The sequence below is a fragment of the Monomorium pharaonis genome, chromosome 3 (assembly GCF_013373865.1).
Source record: "Monomorium pharaonis isolate MP-MQ-018 chromosome 3, ASM1337386v2, whole genome shotgun sequence".
In the NCBI taxonomy this organism is placed as follows: Eukaryota; Metazoa; Arthropoda; class Insecta; order Hymenoptera; family Formicidae; genus Monomorium; species Monomorium pharaonis.
In genome coordinates this window covers 15,085,800-15,101,041 of record NC_050469.1, presented here as the reverse complement: position 1 = coordinate 15,101,041, position 15,242 = coordinate 15,085,800, and the positions used below count along the sequence as shown (strand labels likewise).

Sequence of the window (15,242 nt, the reverse complement as noted above, 5' to 3'; positions counted from 1 at the left end):
GCATTCGATACGACTAACGTGACGAAACAAAAATAAATTTTACTTTATATTTTATTACTATTTCATTATGCCACAGGTCTTGTGACACGTAGTCACAATAGTTGGACACAGTTTTTTTCCGTTAAAGAACCTTGCAAAACAAATATTATGATGAAAATAAATTATTGATATTTCCAAAATAAATCTTTCTTTAATTTGATTTTTATATTCTTAACTAATCTAAATATTTTTTATAAATAAAATTTATTATTAAACTCAAAATTTGAAAGCTTTTGGAAATTCTAAGAATTAGAAATCATGATAAAGAGAGAATATTTACTCTAAGAATTTTATTATCACTATATTTTTCAAGTATTTATGTGACAAATTGCTTAATATAGAATAATAATTTGGATATCGCCGAGATGGAGAAAGACAGCGCGTAAAATTGGAAACGCACAATAGTGGAGAGGAAAGGAGGGGAGGGGGGACGAAACGTATCTAGTGCGCTTTCGACTAGCGCGCGGTCGACGCTCTAACCATTTGGAGTTCCAGTATCCGAGTGTTGCCTCGGAGGGGCGAACATTCAAAGTGTGTGCATATTTTGGAAGCTCAAAGAGGTTCCGCACATTTTCATGAAAATTACTTCGTCGATGCCTCCGTAGCTATCGTGCGTATTGCACGAGTTATCTGTGATACATTTCCGAGTACTGCCTTTGCCAGCTGACACAAGATTATTCACCGATAAGCAACAACAGCATTAAATATTTATGTCCAACGTTATTATTATTAAATTTTAACAAAGAAATTTAAAAAATATATCTTTGTGCCACTCGTAAATGAATAATGAATATAAAATGAAAAATATATATAATACTTGCCCTATATTGTTAGTAAAATAAATGATAGTATTAATAAGTTTATTAAATGGTTACAAAACAGTAATATATTTTTAATGTATTTTAATGTATGAAACAGATATTTAATTTTTCAACAAAAATTGTTTGCATCATATAACATGAGCTATTTGCATCAATGTAGGTTATGATTTTCTTTTTTTTAATTTTGAGCGAAGTAAATATGTTCTCTCCAATTTTTTTCAAATAATTTCAATTCTGCCACATAATAATAATAATATAATAATAATAGTACAAAAGTAACAAAAGTATATATTAATAATGATTAATATTAGTAAAATCAAATTATAAATTATTGTATTAAAAAATATAAATAGTAAGGTTTTTTTTATATCATATTATATATAATATTTTTATTGTGAAATTGTGATAAAATTAAAATAGCCACCTGGAAGTGACATTCGCTCCATCATTAGAGAAAAGGATTTCGGGCAGTGGTGAATAGGCTAAAGATGTATTTTGCGATCAAGGGTGAGAAGGGTCGGATTAAAATGAAACGTGGAGCAACACGGGGGGGGGGGTTGGCGTTTCGCTTAATGGGCAAGACGTACTATGTTACTCGATACGTATTGCGTTTGCGTAAAGGTTACATCCACAGATCAACGAAAACACCCACGTGACGCGGCACGCGTGTATACGTGGGCGTAAAAAATTGCGGAGGTGTACTTTGTTAACCAACACCTGTGCCGCCTACTGTTGAACTTTTTGGTGCACGAGAAATGTCGTCGTCGTCGTCGTCGTCGTTGTTGTCGTTGTCGTTGTCGTTGTCGTTGTCGGCGGTCGTTGTCGTCATTGTTGCATTATCGCTATGCACGCTGCTCTTTTGATTAAAACTGAAAATTTACTCGTAACGGGATACGCTGTAAATTACATGTCCGTGTCATCGCATAGGTACATGTTCAGAAATGTGCTTAATATTGCTATGATTATAAAACATTAAATAAAGAATCTAAGCTTACGCTCTTTTAAAGACTATATATACATATGTATATATTAGAAGGAAAAAGAGTGCAATTTCCAAATAAAAAAATTTTTTAATGAATTTTCAACTATTAAACATATAAAAAATAATACAAAAGATTTTTTTTCTATACATGTTCCGTTTTTATAATTACAATCATTCTTAGCCAGTGCGATAAATGCGCTAGCCTTCCTAATAATTGCTTTGTTATACTGATTTGCGTCCTCGTTAGTATAATGTATTTACATCTTGTACGAAATATTCTGCTTGATTATGGATGATTTGTCACATAGATATATCATTCCTCGTAATTATCCGATTCTCCGAATTGTTAGTGCACGGGTATTGATCATTACATAGACTACAGCCAACATCCCGAATTAATTTCGGTACTCTTATTATTAAATTGCTATCTACAGCACAATTTATTTGAGGCTCGTTCGTACAACATTAACTTATTTCTTATTAGATTATTTATTTCAGAGTTTCTAGAACTATTACTTTTTAATTTAAGAAATTCCTGGAATCAGTATGAAACTGATGATTTGCTTTTTTGACCTGATGCAAAGAAATTTGAAATATTATGTACTCCTTTAACATTTATTATTATTTGATGTTAAATATTATTGTTACTCATTATAAAATAAAAATTTGCGTAAAATTAAATAAAATTTAATTCTAAGATAGTTATAATATTTTGATAATTCTTTTTAAAAATGTGTTTATATATGAGATTTTTATAATAAATTGTGTGTAATATTCTTAAATATATACACTAAAAAAAAAATTGCTAGATACAAATAAATATTTCTTTGAATAGTGCTAATAACATATTTTATAGAAAATCAATAATATTTATTTCAAACAAGTAATATTTTCTAAATTATAGAAAACTAGTACTTGTTTTAAATAAATATTATTAATTTCCTATAAAATAATGTTATTAGTACTATTCCAAGAAATATTTATTTGAATCTAGTATTTTTTTTCTCAGTGTATATATAATGTACAATAGAAAAATTATATGATTATGACCTTGTCTTAAGCGGCTTTATCTACATCTGTATTTATATTCCGATTCAAATACTGTGAGTGAGTGAGTGAGTGAGTGAGTGAGTGAAGAATTGCGCGCGCGCGCGTGTGTGTGTGTGTGTGTGTGTGAAGAAACAAAATATATATTGTTTAATCTAATTTTGTCAAGCTTCAACTTGTGTTTAAATAAAATGGTACTCTCGTAGAGACGGAAATAAAATGCAGGTATAAATACAATAATTATGTATGAATTACTCACGTTACCGAATATAGTAATATAAAAAAAATTAATTGATTATCCTTATTCGATAAAATAGCACAAGTAACAAAATTTTTTCTTACTATAATTTTGCAATAATGACACTCCAAAATAACTTATACAACTTAAAAATTTAATTCCGATACAGATTCCTTTATAATTCGATAAATGACGGTATGTATTTTACTTCAATAAAATTGTTTTCCAATTCTGAATCGTATAAGGAGTCTAAATGTATTTTATATACGTACGAATCGTAATAGATTTTTTACCATTTTATCTATGTATTATATAAGCACTCTAGATATTAAAACTGAAATATTTATATACAATTTTATTACAAAATTAATCATATTTATTATAAAATACTATTTTGAATAATATCTAAAAGTGTCCATTGTACTTCTAGTTTATAGTTTAGTATAGTTTAATGAGAAATCCAGCAAAGAAACAGATAGAATGAGAGGACTTTAACGGTGAGGAGATATACTGCGCTTGTATTTCTCTACTTCCTCTAGCTGAGAAACTTGGTATGAGTCTTAAGAATACAAAAGTCATTTACCTCTTTGATTTGCCCCGCGAGATAAGGAGCGAAGAAATAAATGTAAGTTGAAATAGAATATACTTGTCCCAAGTAAAAAGTTATTTAACACATATTCACTTATTCTCGACGAGTACTCATGAAACAAATCAGGTTTATATGTATAAAGATTTAATATAGAGTACTTCACAAATTTCATATATGTAATGTAGACATTTATCTTATATTGAAACACTTGGAATTTCTAGGAATTTTAGGAATAATTGTAAAAATATGATACATGTAAATGCTTTCTCTAGTCTAAACTTTTCCAATTATTTTGATTATTTGAAACAATACAATTTTTTAAATAGTTAAAATTGACAAGAGAGAGAAAGAGAGACTGATAATGACAAATTGATATTTTAATCTTGTATTTTGATATATTTTGCACAATTGTACTTAAAATAGACACCATATAATTAGTTTTACAGATGAATACCGTTACGCGTGCAGATACCGAGTACCGAGTGAATTTCTATTTTACACGCTCGCAAGACGCATCATTTTTTTTTCTTCTCTGCCTCCCTCTCCCCTTAAGGCGAGTTTGTCCCACCTTTCAGTCTCCGTTAGTCTCGTGTACGTTTAGTACCTCTTTGCTTGTCCTTCTGAAATATACGCTTCTCTCTAATTGCTTCCCTTCTCCTTCAACATCTCTAAAACGCTTAACTTTACAACGTGTAGAACAAAGATAAAAATTACACGAAACTTTCTAGAAATTTTCTAGTTTACTTCTAGGTAGAGAGGAAACGTTTTCTAATCTTACAGTTTTTTCTCAAAACAACTTTTAGGATGATCAAATGTTTGAATGTTTGATTGTTCTTTACTGCAGGATGCGAGAACCAGAAGTTTGAAAGAAAAAATTCTATTATAAACACAAACTTGAATGAATCATGAAATAATAAATTTTGTAGAAAGTTATTATTCACAAAATAGTCTTTTAATTTTTTGTGGAATATTTAAATAAAATACATCAATTTACAAATAGGTAAAGAATGTGTTTGGATAACGCACACACATCGACAATCAATAACATTATTTTTTAACAAAAAATATGACGGTTGAGTTAAATAATTTTACAATAGATAACTCTTTGTTCTCTCTAAGATCTGTAATAACGACAAATACTTTTCATTTTATAACCAGACAATAATTAAGAAGGTTGATATTTATTTGTGATTATAAATTTTTAATTTTAATTCTTGACTGTGATATCACAGAAACAAATTAAATTATTTATTTATTATTTTACACGTTAATTTGAACTTACGTTTGTTACATTTAATATCAAATCTTGGAATTTTCCAGTTTAATTTGAATATTGCGTTATGAAAATATTTTGGAAAACATTATGGTGAGTGATGATTTTTTATTAAGAGTTTAATATTAAAGATATATTATATTTACAATTTATATAAAAACTTGAATTATTCTATTCAATTTGTAAACTGTGTATCTTTTTATTACTAACTGTTTTAATTGTTTAAAGAAATTCTGCTATGTATTAATTTTTATTCTGATATATTATTACTTCTATGTATCATACTGTCATGTACTCTTAGTATTACTGTTTTATAGATATTACAGTAATTTTTTTATTGTCGCATTTACGTTCAATAATGACATGCTCACTTTTAAAATTTCGCTTTGCTATGTAAAATAGCTTCTAAGTAAAAAAAGTTTACTGCGTAAACTGCTGTTAGAAACTAGTGTATCGAACTATTATGCAGACACATCTTGTCTTTACAAATAAAACATTTCCTTGAAACGGAATCTTGCACAATCCGAAGCAAGATTTCCTATAGGACTGGATTAAAGACAAGACAAGATCCATTCGAGACAATCAGACAATGTATCGAATTGTTATTGTTTTCACTATGAATTTAAGATGAAATTCAATAATTCTGTATCAATTATACAACAATTTATATAAACCAGCGAGAGTTGGTTTGCGCAAAAAAGAAGTGATTCGAGGTAGGAAAGCTGAAGAAAAGAGAGCAAAACGTAGTTGAGGTTTTCTCACAGCGTGATTCGGATGTCGGCCTCGGAGCTAGCTACGCGAGTTAGTCGCCTCCTGCTAACCGAGAAAAATTGCAATGTACTCACGAAGGACGGTCGAGGAAGTGGAAACTATAGCCATGGCAGGAGGAGCGGTGCGACGCGATGCGGCGCGGCGCGGCGTGGCGGTCGCCACTGTGGGGATAGGGCCTTCGACGTGGGGCGAACATCGAGGAAAAGAGTGAACTGCGCGCGTGAAGGGGGAAACTCGGAACTCTCATGTTGTAGCGGTACTCGTTTTCTTCTCCGCTGCGTTCGCGTACTTGCCACGGAATTGAATAACCGCGATATCGCAACAGATAAATAGACAGACAGCAGACGGACGGACAGAAAGAGAGAGAGAGAGAGAGAGAGAGAGAGAGAGAGAGAGAGAGAGAGAGAGAGAGAGAGAGAGATAAGAGTACAAAGATAGGACGCAAAATTGAGCTTCAAATTTCGTGATTCCAAAGATATCAAACGTAAACTCAGTCTCCGAACAGGCATATATAATTAGCTTGAGAACGAAGTGCTCCCTAAAGCGATACTATACTGATAGCGCGCAAGAACACTGTACTATGACAATTGTCGTGCTGGAAAACTAGTCGCAAATAGATAATGTTGATTACCTTTTGCAAACAAAAATACTTTCAACAAATATTGCGGTATATTAATAACGCATTGTTCCCTTTAAATATTTAAAATATAATTGAATATAACTAATTTTACACTAAATAAACTTTATATCTAATAAAATTATATTAATTTTTTCTTCCTTATTTCAAACATTTGGTAATATATAAATATAACATTATAAGCTTTAAACTGCGCTGTTTTCGTTTAATAAAAAGTCTGTGACTAAATGTTGATAAGAAAATATATTACAATTATGAAGATCTTTGATAACAACTGATTTGAAACATATACTCCTTCCACCTTTGTTAACCGAAGGTTGCCATCAGTCGCAATCATAAAAATAGAAAATGGAGAAATTGCAAAAAACTTGTCAGGTGCATTATTGTAATTACGTACTTATTAGCATTATATTCTATATTCTATATAAAGTATTTTCTACTCAAATACTTAAGAAATCGTGATTCTTGTCTGCATTTGCGTATTCCACCTGCCATACGAGGGTCATAGACTTTTACCCTACTTTCTCCTAATCGTATCAATTATTACAAACTCTTAGCTCTCGCGTATCAAATCATGCATGGTGTTTAATTGACAAGATATTATTCGGGATATTACTTCCCTGAGGAAAAAGTAAACCCGTAAATCTGAATTTACGAAAATCGACGGGGAGATATCGAAACTTTACCTCTAGTCCTCGACTCGCCTGTGTTGTAATATACAGTCACACGAGTTATTGACCCAAAGCGAGATGTTTCTGTCTCTGCGCCGGGTGAGGCAGGGAGGCAGAGAGACAGAGAGGCAGAGAGAGAGAGAGAGAGAGAGAGAGAGAGAGAGAGAGAGAGAGAGAAAGAGAGAGAGAGAATCGCTTGAAAAGCAACAAGCTCATATATCGTCGTATACTCTCTCAGTAGCATCACGGCACTCGCAAAGATCGAACCCGTCTTGGCTTTTGAAAAAGATCTCGCCGGACCTCTTCGATAATGTGAAATAGCAAGGTATACTTCGTTATGAAGTGAAGGTTGCGCTGCGGCCGCAACTTTCGAGCTGTTTTCTACGATAAACTTCCTTTCTCCTGCACCGTGCAATAGCTACGCCGTATACGTACGCGTCGCTGTCTTTCGTGAGATGTTACATCTTGATGTTTTCTGCAAAACGTGAAGTATACGTGAGCAATTGATGTTCCTACGTCAAATATTTCGACTAATATTCCGATTTTATTCGCCTACACACGATTTATAATTTTGTTTTAATTTATAAACGTAGTATAAGTTTAGATAGATTAGAGTTTATGTCATTTTAAGGCAACATTTACACATATAATCAATGAATTCCTAAGTAAAAATTATCACTATAAATAATGATTTTTTTTCGATCATTGTTGTACCACCATTTTTATGTAATTTTATTCGAAATATAAATAGTATCGTTTTTAAAATAAAATTCTAACGACAATAGAACCAAAAAGAGTATCCTGTTGATTCTTGTAAACCTTTATGCAAATGTTTTCAAAATCAGATTCTACAGTACTGCTATGCACAATGTATAACGCATTTTAGTATGATATACATTATAGTCACAGTACATATTGTAAATAATTTATGCTTTCCTATACCCTTCATCCTATACCCAATCATATACATATTTGGACATCGACATCAACATCGAATAATTGGGAGTTTGGCGAACTTGGTCGTTCCGCTCCGCGAATTTGCTCCGGACAAGGCCGACCGCGTTCGACCTTCCCTAACTCGCACAGTCTCGACTGCTTAACCCTTTTAACCCTTCGGCAATCCCGCCGGATCCCACGGAGATGTAGTCAAAGCACGGACTTTAGAGCCGCGCGAGCCGTTTATTCTTAGAAGATCGTAGTCGCCGCGATTACAAAGTATAACTTTACCTTTGCGAGAAGCTTTTTGAGCAAAATTTCTTGTCAAATTAGAGTACGTGTGCTGCGAGATCGAGAACCGCCCAAGGCTGATGCCTTATTTCCGAGCTTCTATCTCAACGAAGGAAAAGCTATTAAAAGTTTCTCGAATCAACTTGCACGCTCCACGCGAGAAAATAATCATTATAAGCAAATATTAATATTAATAGTTTTCCCGCAAAAGAGCAACTAAAAAAAAATCAGGAAAAGTTTAAATACGAACTAAATTTCTGCCAATAACTCCACGATTCAAAGAAATTACGAAAGTATAATAAATGTCTGATCAATACAAATTGCATACGATTCTATAACTTACTATCGACAAGGTTCCTGTGTGAGCAATGCAATGTCATTTACAACTATAAATCTTGTTGAGAAGACGCAATTTAAAATTCATATTTTCAATCCATTTATTTGCGACAGACGGAGCAATCTTTTTGATGTAAACATAAAAAACTTTAGATATTTAGACTGAATACTAGTCCTTGTATCCTTGTATCTATAATCCATCTTTTGAAGACATAAATGTATTTGTTGTGACATTTTCGTTATAATATATATTTATAATGTAATATATATATATATATATATATATATATATATATATAAAATCATAACATGCTGTATAATGTGTAAGTATAAAAAAAATAAATCTACTTTTATATATATCTATTATATATATATATATATATATATATATATATATATATATAATTCTGAATTAAATGATTTAGAAGTTTTCTATTAAAAATATAACTATTAAAAATTCTATTAAACATATGTTAACACTTACACTTTGATAACAGGTAGAAAAGTTTATGTGCTTATTAAATATATAAATTAAATCCATTGATGATCTTTGCAATTTTATTTTATTTTGTATAAATAAAAATACTTTCACATCTCGTTTTATCGAAATAACAGATTTAATTAAAAATTTCCCAGTATCAATTCAATTCGTTAAATTTGAATTTGTAAACATAGCATTGTTTTTCAAGACACAGACTTAAAGGATTGATTCATAAAAACAAATGCAGAACGAGATCAATTATCGCGTGTATAGAATGATGTAAACCATTTATTTGATGTCTGAATAACTAAGCCGCACAGTTTGTCTCCGGATACGATGTATAAGATCGACCCTACAATACGCCCAGAAATAGGGATAATTCTCCGAGTGGACTGGACTCATTCTCTCTCTCTCTCTCACTCTCTCTCTTTCTCTCCCTCTCTCTCTCTCTCTCTCTCTCTCTCTCTCTCTCTCTCTCTCTCTGTCTCTCAATGAGTTCATGTGTCGGGTGGCTCGTGTCTGCTCAATTACGAGATACCCGGTGTGTAAAACTCGAAGGGAAGACCACTCTCCACAGTTAAACTCGCGCGTTTTTCTCTGCCCCCGTATATTTTCTGGCTGTCTTCTTTCTCGCTTCTTTTTGTGTCTCCTTTCATCTCATCGTCCTTCTACCTTCGATGCAAACACAAACACACCTCACGAAATATGTACACGGAAAGAAGGGTTAACTATCATCGAAAAATTGAACTAAAATCTATTAGATTTAGCGAAACATATTTAGCGAAACATATTTTAAATCAAAGGTCAGTATGCATACCTATTTCAAAAGTTGGCGAAAGAGGTTTTGGTGATTTTATTGTAATTCCCGCTGACCGATCAAACGCGGTTGCTCTCGTTGACCAAATAAAAAAATCCATTCTGAATTTACTAGAAACATCAGTGAAATGATAAGGAAGGAGGGAACATATACGATAAAGTATTAACTTCTCGCTGGATATGTGCATACAAAATTTTAAGACTCGATGAAAATCGATTAAACCGTCTTTCTCTTCACTTTAGCGAAACCGGGTGACTGCTGGTGTACCATACACAAACACGTACACGCACACATGATAATATCTAATAAATTCACAATATTTCAATTATTCAAAATATTACAATTATTTTAAATGTTACATAATATTATCATGGAAAATATTTCTGCATACTGTTCAATTCGTGTTAAGACATACATATCATCAAATCACTATCAATACACAGAAAAAAGAATATTATTGTTTTGACAATATCTTTAGTTTCAAAACGGAAATCTTGAAATGAGATTATATTACGTTAAATCAAAAAAATTTACTTGAATTTTAAAAGATTTATTTTAAAATTTTGTATAGTTTAATCAAGAAAATGATATTCTTGTTATTTAAGAATAATTTTCTTGAATGAAAAGGGAAAAATGCTGGATAAAATACTACATGTTTAAATCGAAGATTACAATTTTCTTAGAATAAAATTATCAAAACAACTATATTATATTCTTGAAATAACACTTATAGTATTGAAATAAGACTATAATATTTTGAAATTTAAGATTTTCGAATTCTTCTAAGAAGATTATATATTGTTGCTTATATGTGAAACAATGATCGCGTTAATTTGAAAATACATAAGTTTCAATTTGAGAGTAATTTTTTTCTGTATAATTACGATACTTTAAATTTAAATCTTGAAAGCTGCATGTACTACATATTACATATGCTCTCAATTATATCCTAATTCGCGTACTTTTATTTATTTTTTTCTAATTATGTTCTCTTTTATACAAACTACAAATCGCCTGCTGCAATTCTGGATACGAAATGTTCGATATTTCAATTCCTGCCAATCGACCATCTATACCATTCTTTTTCCTCTCTTCGGTGTCCAAAAGGAAGTAACAAATATTCTAATCGTTATGCATTGAATATCGACACTGACGAAAACTAATTTTTCTTTGATGAAGAAGAGTCTCAGCTGCTGGTAGTGATTTGCGATTCCGTTTCTAGCGAAAAAAAGTCAAACGACGTTGAACGAACGCCTATTATACGTACTCGGGCGCGCGCTTTTGTGTGCGTATGTGTGTTGTGTAATGATCCGATAGAGTAAACGTTACACAGGTTACAAAATGTCACTTTTCGACATCGCTCCAAGCTGTTTTCAAAACGCAAGAATTTTCTTCAAGAAATCAAATAGAAATTATACATTTTAACATTTTTAAATAATCTTTAATAATTTACACTTAAGAAAGAGTATAGTAATAGCTATTAAATGTTAAGTGAAATAATGCTGTTTTTTATCGCGATATTTTTGTATTTCTTCTGTTCATTACAATTTGATCAATATAATTTTTACAGCTATTCGGTATTTATATATAAATATTATATATACAAATACAAATTTCCATAAATACATATATTTACAATTCGCGACAAATATATTTCTATTCGATAATTGCGATAAGTCGTGGTGTGTCTTTCGTGCCGCATGTTAAACTTTTATTTATCCAATTTGTCTGTTCATCCGTGAAGCATTTTAATGCAACTTGTGGCATACTCCTTTCAATGCTATACTCTCCCAGGATTCTATCCGCGCGGCAATTAAACTATGTTGCTTCCACGCGAAAGTGTAAAGTTCCTTGGAACACAATGTAGACGGAAGCGGCACAGGAAACACAAGACGCAGAAATTTTCTACTTTCTACTAGGTTAGTATAGATGTATACGTATCCACAACTCGTAACATCCAATCTTTCCTTTTTTGCAGCAAAATATTTTGTTGTATTTTTCATTGAAAAATAGTTAAGATAATATATCAGGGTCCTTTCTGCTACATCGCTTAACACGTGTTGAATGTTGTGTTTAGCTTGTTTTCACTCTATTTTTAATTTATTACAAATTTTATAGTTTTTATTACTAAAAATAGTAAAATGATGAAATTCAAATACAAAAAGTGAGTTTTTTCACCTTACGAAACGGTAAAATTTTTATACGCTTATACGTGCGTTTATAATACAGATAATCAATGTACGTATACTGTCGAACGCTTGAACAATTATAACAATAAAAAAATTAAAAAAAACTGCTTTTTAAATTTCTAATTGTATATCTAAAACAAATTCCTTTCTAATTTGTGTGTGCGTGCGTGCGTATGCGTGTGCATGTGTGTGCGCGCGATAAATGATTAAGGTATTATATCAATTAGTAATGGGTAAATTTTGTTTATTTAGACATGGTCCAACTACGCGTAGTACTGACGAAAAAGGAATCTTTTTGCAATAATTAAAATTGCGTAGTAATAATATTCTATTATTTGGATAAATATTTTGTAAATAATAACAATTTTATAAAAATATTATTTATGAAATACAGATATTTACCGCAATATTTACTATTTATAAGAAACAGTGTTATATTTGATTTTTTTTTTAATTTACATTGCCGGTTTCATGTTGTATATAAATTCTTATATGACATGTATTACTTTCATTTTTTTTATTATTAATAATACAGAGTAATCGTTCGGTGTTTAAATTTTTCTTTAAAATTATTTTTTTATAGACAAGATTAATCAACCCGTAGGTGGAGTACCTAGCGGGCGCGACTTCAAGTGGCGGATCGGAGGACGCCCGGATGGGAGACTCTGGGCTTAAACCTCCGCGTGTCCGAGTGGACCGTCCGGATAGTAGCGGCTGTAACCGACTCCGACGGGCGTAAAACCCACAGGGGCGGGAAAACTGGTACCGCGGACCAACTCCCAAGTCAAGTTGGGAGCCATTGTGACGAGGGCTGTGTGGCACTGGGGGAGCAGTCTCGAACGATGCCTCTGGGGAACCGGGCAAAACCCCAGAGTATTTAACCTTACTCACGCATGCGGGGCTCTGCGTGGGTGGATCGTATATTTCCCTAGCTGCTTGTGGGAACTGGATGGAGAACTTACAAACTAATTTTATAAAACTCACGGAAGACACCCCGATGGAGGCTTCACCTGAGGACTCTTGAAAAGTGGTGGTGGCAGGATCGGGCGCTGAACGGACCCCTGGGGGCACAAGCAGGACTGATACTGTGGAGGGTGTCGCGGCAAAGGAAGCACAGTCGAGAGTAGAGGGAGGAGGCTCAGACTCAGGCTCAGGCCCAGGCTGGGACTCCTCCAGCCGCTCCAGAGACCTCGACCTCAGATGTCGAGAGGAAGAAAGCACAGGGGCCAAGGGGCAAAGGGAGGCGGGGGGGCTCAGGCTCGGCCGGGCCTCCGCCGGCCGTTCCGGTGACCTCGATCTCAGCCACCTCTCGTACACCGGTTGGAAGGTCACGGTGGAACACCGGCAACAAGCATCACAAGGGTCCCAACGAGACTCCACAATTGACGGAAGGAGCGAAAAAGAAGTAAAGGGTCCAGGGAACCCATGGTTATGCGGACGCCGCGATCCGCCTGACAAGGGTGATCGTCGCGGAGGGGTACCCCGATGCAGCGATAACTGCTGCGCAGTTGAGCTGGCGCAGCTGAGGTGTGCGATCTTCAAGGAGATCCAGGGGATCCGAGAGAGCACTCTGCTCAGATTCGACGGCACTTCTCTGAGGGCGGGAGCCGCAGTGGTAAGGTACGCGGACACGGAGTCATTGAGATGACTGAAAAGTCGGATCGGTGGCATCGTACCGTAGGGGGGGGGCGCCAGGCTCAGGATGATTGGACTGGAGGCGCTGCAAAAGCAGTACAGAGCTGCGGTATGGGTTCCGAGTCCATGAGCGTAGTTGCGGTTCTGGAGCTGCTGGAGCGGCAGAATCCGGGTATCACCACCTTGGACTGGCTCGTTCATGCGGAGAATGTAGGAGCTACCTACAAGGATAGGAATCTCGTTCTCAGCATCCCCAAGTCCAGGGTCCTTAAGCTTAGGGCGTTGGACTACAGACCGCATCTTGGGATGGACCGGGTTACCTTCAAGGTGACCGGTTCACTCTGGGATGAGAAGGAGGGGGGCGAGGAGAGCCCGACCCAAAGGTCTCGTCCTCGTAATGGGCCTGACCAGAGTGGGCTCCACCCAGATCAACTTGCATCATAGCAAATGAGCCTCGGCCGTCCTTACCAGGCACCTAGCTGGGGTGCACACAGCCATATCACTAATACAAGAATTTTGGCTAGTCTGGAGTGGTATTAGAGATCTGGCGGAGTGCGGAAGGCTGTTCAAGCCTCCGCGTGAAGAACGACCCAGGATCTGTGTGGCCGTTGAAGGGTTAGAGATACAATTGCTACCAGCTTTCTGTTCCAGGGATTTAGTAGCGGTTGCAATTGAGGCCATCGGCGGGACGAGGACTGGAGGGAGAGTGGTAGTGACTTCAGGCTATTCCCGCATGGGGAGGACGAATCACTGCCATCGGACCCGGTTATTCGCCTGATGGAGTACTGCCAAAAGGAGCGGCTTTCCCTTGTCTTGGGGTGCGACGCAAACGCGCACCACACGGTGTGGGGGAGCACAGACACCAAACAGGACAGGCGAGAAACTTTGGGAATTTCTGATATTCACCTGAAGATTTCTCAACAGAGGCAACGAACCTATCTTTGTCACTGCGATAAGAAGAAGGGTATTAGACATAACTGTCTGTTCTAGGCAGTTAATGCAGGAGCTGACTGGCTGGAGGATCTCCAATAAGCCCTCCCTGTTGGATCACAGACAGATTACCTTTAGGTTGGCTAAAGCACAAGCGAAAGTGATGACAGTGAGGGACCCAAGGAAGATGGACTGGGACTCATTTTGTGAAGACCTGGCTGTTGGTCTTAGAGAGTTTTCCAAAAAGCACGAAACTTCTCAAAAAATCAAGCTGTGTCAAGCACTTGCAAAGGGTCGTCGGTAGTTTGAAAAACAATTGTCCCAAAAGGACGATGAGAAATACCAGGAAAGTCTCCTTGTGGAGTCCAAGGCTGTAAGGGCTGAGGAGCGCGGCACATCGTGCCTAGAATAAGGCCAGGAACACGAGCCGCCAGGCTGACTGGGACCTTTATTAGAAGGTCCAGAAAGTCTACAAGGACTCTGTAGCGGAGGCTAAAAAGGAGAGCTGGAGGAAGTTCTACAAGTCGGTTAAGAGAATATCCGAAGCTGCCAGACTCGG

The 15,242-nt window shown here is 35.1% G+C and overlaps 1 protein-coding gene across 1 annotated transcript in view; it reads right to left on the bottom strand.

The window, feature by feature from the left end:
• LOC105833277 overlaps positions 1–15,242 on the bottom strand; it is a 120,431-nt gene that overhangs the window by 38,626 nt on the left and 66,563 nt on the right. The window lies entirely within an intron of this gene.